The sequence below is a fragment of the Lycium ferocissimum genome, chromosome 4 (assembly GCF_029784015.1).
Source record: "Lycium ferocissimum isolate CSIRO_LF1 chromosome 4, AGI_CSIRO_Lferr_CH_V1, whole genome shotgun sequence".
NCBI classification, from domain to species: domain Eukaryota; kingdom Viridiplantae; phylum Streptophyta; class Magnoliopsida; order Solanales; family Solanaceae; genus Lycium; species Lycium ferocissimum.
In genome coordinates, this window is record NC_081345.1 from 10,079,835 (window position 1) to 10,084,257 (window position 4,423).

The following is a 4,423-nucleotide window of genomic DNA, read 5'->3' on the forward strand; positions in this document are numbered from 1 at the left end:
GAGGCCACCTAGGCCTCGGTGTTCTTATCGTGGGCGCATACCATTCGGGGAATGCTACCGGCCACCGGAGCGTGCTTTTCTTGTGGCCGCCAAGGCCATACCGTCGAGGAGTGTCCGTATAGGGCGGTCCGGATGGCGTGGCTCGGCCGCGGGGGTCGGTGTGGGTTCATCGTCTCCTTCTATAGCTAGACGCCCGCGAGCGAGATGTACGAGAGGTCGGCAGGCCGCGGTAGGGGCCGTGGCGGAGCTTCTAGTTCTGGCGGTCCTTCAAACCGCATTTATGCTCTGACTGGTCGACAGGATTCGGAGACGCCACCAAATGCGGATGCAGGTACATTATCATTCCCTTCTCAAAATATATTTGTATCGACCGGTGTAGATTCTATTTTGTGGTATGTTTTCTTCTCTGAGTCACTGATAGGATTGGGATAGTACCCGTACTGATAGAACCGCTAATATAGTTGTATATGTAATGAAAAGGTGAATAGTGCCGACTTAGCAAGCTGATACGGAACAGATATAACCAGAAAAATGAAAGACCCTCCCTGAATCAAGTAGGACCCACTACGAAAATTTTTCAAAATTTCGTTAAGATCCCAACCTTTTAAACCACGTGATAAGCTTGTACGGGATAATGGATACGATTATATCCGCGTGAACGCATCGAATTTGCTAAAGGCTCGGTTAAGCGTGCTAAGGCCGTAGAACAATTGACGGGTGACCCCCCCGGGAAGTGAACAAAAAATTTTCCCAAGTATGAATATGAAAGTCAAATAGGCGGTTGGAGTAAACCAAAGGGAATTAGAATGTCCGGAATAGGCTAAGGCGATGATAAAGGAGAAGATGGCACAACGATCTTTGGGGATTGAAAGAAACTGAGTACGAAGAAAGGAACTCCTCCCTAAAATTTATAAATTCCCATATGATTAGTTTAACATTCGAGGACGAATGTTCTAAAGGGGGGGAGGATGTTACACCTCGCATTTTGCGCGTATTCGGAAAATTGGAAATAACTTGGTATGGCAAGAAGTAAGGCTTTGATTGGATCTTATTTAATGTACATGTGATGTCTAAGGAAGTATGGACGCGGAAATATTAAGGAAGGTTAAGGGCAAAGTTGGAACCTCGTAAATTAGTCCCGTGAATTTCCAAAAGCGTTTCATCATCAATCGGGCTTAGAAAAAAATTGAGAATTGAAGCCCAAAAAAAGAGGGTGGCCGGCCATGCAAAGGCCTTGGCCCAAGTCCATGAATTGGTCATGTGCTTCACATGTGACCAATTAAGTATATGAAGGAGAAAGCTTCAAGAAATTTCAAGAAACAACAAAAAATTGAAGAACTCCAACACCAAACAGCTCTCGGCCGAACAAAGGAGAGAAAGGAAAAAAAAAAAATTCCAAGTCCTTTAATCTTGTTCCAAAAATTAGTATCTAGTGATCTTCTTACTAAATCAAGCCCCCTTTACAACTTGGTGTGGTTGGGTTGGAAGAAGGAGCTTTTATTCATTCAAGTTGACAAGTTGTGTAGTGAAGAAGTTTGAAGAAAAAGGTAAGGTTTCAATCCCTTTTCTATGTTATGAAGCTTTGGTTTGTGTTGTGGTATGTAGAGACAAGTTGAAAACATAGGAATATGAGAGTTTGCATGATGGAAGTGAGTGTGTGTTGGTGGCCGTATGTATGGTTAATGCGTAGTGTGATTATGTTAAACTTTATGTTGTATTATGATTGTGGTTGTTGTGAAATTAGTATTGGAAGCGAAAGTTGAATGAAAATGAATTGGAATGGAAAAAGTGCATGTTGGCCGTGGCATGTATAGAGTAATGAATCATGTTGAACTTATTTTGTTTAATATGTTAGTTGTGTCGTTGTGATCGTTACAAGGTAATTGGAGACTTAACGCTTTAAGTTTGAATGAGAATTTCATATATGTTGCTATAGAAAAGTGTGCGTTCCCAACATAGTTATGATGGAATTATGAAATTACATTGTTTAAGTGCTAGTTATGGTAGTTGTTGATGAATTTGAGAGATGACAACTTGTTATGAATATGTTGATTGAAGAATGGAAGTTTTGGACGAATTATGGTTTCGGTGGAAAATTTATATATTTTATGAATAATATGAAAAATCATGTGTAATGTCTTTGGATGGTGTTGGGATGATTTTGGAAGGTAAATGAGTATGAAAACATCATGATTGGATTAAAATGCGAAGTTAGTTTAGAAGTTGTGACTTTATGTAAAAGGAAGACTATTCATGTTAGTTTGCGATTCATGTTGTGGATGAATGTTATTGGTTTGGTTGTTGTTGGTATTTGAGCCGAGTTGAATTCTCGGGGTGTCGTATTCATAGGGGAAGTGCTGCCGAAATTTCGGTAGCCAAATAGAAACCAAAGATTGAAATGTTAGCTTGCATGAATAGTAAACTTGGTAAGGATGACCATTTTGCATTTTTGACGAAACGGGAGGTGAGTTTTGGAGAGCGTAAGAGGCGCAAAAGGTATGTAAAGCTTTCTTATTCCTTTCTTGGCATGATCTAAGAGTACTAGATCGGATTTGCATCTTGGGAAGTGTTCTGCTCTTCGGAATCCGCGTTTGAAAATGCCCCTTTTCCGTTCAATAGAATTGAACCCTTTATGTTTACGGTTAGTTTTGAGCGATTCTTTTTAAGGAAACGTTTTAACTACTAAATGAAAATTGTTTTAAATATTTCCTTAAGCCTTATAAACTATTTTGGAACATGAAAAGTGATCATAGAAAAGTTATTTCTCCGTAATGCACCATGACATCCGAGATTCGCATAATATGATTCCGTCCGATCTCCTTACTTTGATTTGTCGTTTGTTATGCCTTATCGAGTCTCTCGGAAATCGTATGGTATTTTTATTGCATTTGGTTTCTCACTACTCCACTCGTGGATGCCTCAATGTTTCCCCCACCGAGCCCGGCCGTGATATGTTCTCAAGCGTAATTCTCGCATTGTTCGCCGTGCTCCGGCGAGGGGCAGGTGTATATACGCGCATGGGTTACGGTATGTTGTGCCATGTACGCTTTGCTATGATTATGCCTCGATATGGCCATCTGTTATATTATGATCCGTTATGCTTGTGGCGCCAAATATCGGGGCCACCACACTCGACCTCCGAGTCCCTAATCGGGCCGACTTTGGCATATGTTTTCCGCACATCATTTGTGATTTCGATATGTATTATGATTATTTACGCATTCGCTCACTCTTCGTATATTTTGTTCCGATTTTGGTTTTGCCTATTACCGTCTCCGCTTTACATATTCGCATTTTTTCGTACCGACCCCTTTTCTTCGGGGTCGTGTTTCATGCCCACAGTGCACGTACACGCGCTTTGGTGATCCGCCCGCTTAGGTCATCTATCGGGGCCCTTTTCTTTGTTCGCCATTTTGGGCCTCCTTTGTTCTCGATATGTATGTACATTCGGATTTCGAAGTCACGACGGCCTCGTCCTTTTTTATGTTTTCGATATGAGGTAGACATGTATAGCGGGTTCGGTTTTGTATTCGTGTAGGGGGATTGTATGTATACTTTATGACGGCTGTGGTCGGCCTTCGTGCGTCATATTCGCTCATATGTTTATTATTATGTATGTTTATTTTGCTATTACGCTTATGTGGGAGTAAGGGTACGTATGAGTGTCCAACTCGGGCACGGAGTCACGGGTTGCTGATATGTTTTGTAAGTTCGTGTACCAATGAACCGCAAACATCCCTTGTCCCATAGGATGCTAACTCCTTTGATTCGATGTCTGAAGCATGTATCAACCCCAACATACCATCAATAAAGTGTCCTCATCCGGCTTTGATACGAAGAATTTCAGGGTCAAAACTAATGAAATCACGGGCCGTTGTACTACAATGTAGCCCCGTACTTTTGCCGCTTAGTCAATTTGTCACACCCTTAATCACGAGTAGTTGTACTAACGGCGTGATCTTTGGCACCCGACACCCTTAATCGTGGGGTGTGGCCGAGCGAACCCTTATTTAGGGCTAACTAACCTAATATTCATAACCTCGCCGGGCTTTCAAATCATGACACAAATATACATAACAAAAATTTATCGAAGAATAATATGCTTTTGCTTTTCTCTAATCAAATAAAATCTTGCAACATATGTAACTTTATAACACAACGCATAATAATATACCCCCGCTTACATAGCCATTTACATAGCAAACGTCTAATACCTGACAACGTTTGCAAAGTCTCACATTTCAGACATGAATCCGTATCATAATGCTCGAACCCGTGACCACTTTCCGGAGAAAATGGATCTCGCCAATCCCGGAACATCTTGCTAATATCTTCAACTAAAACGGGCACCCGGCAAAAAGCAAAGAAGGGTTGTGGGGGAAGCGGTATGAAAAAAGAAATATAATAAGGGGTAAAAAAAGAG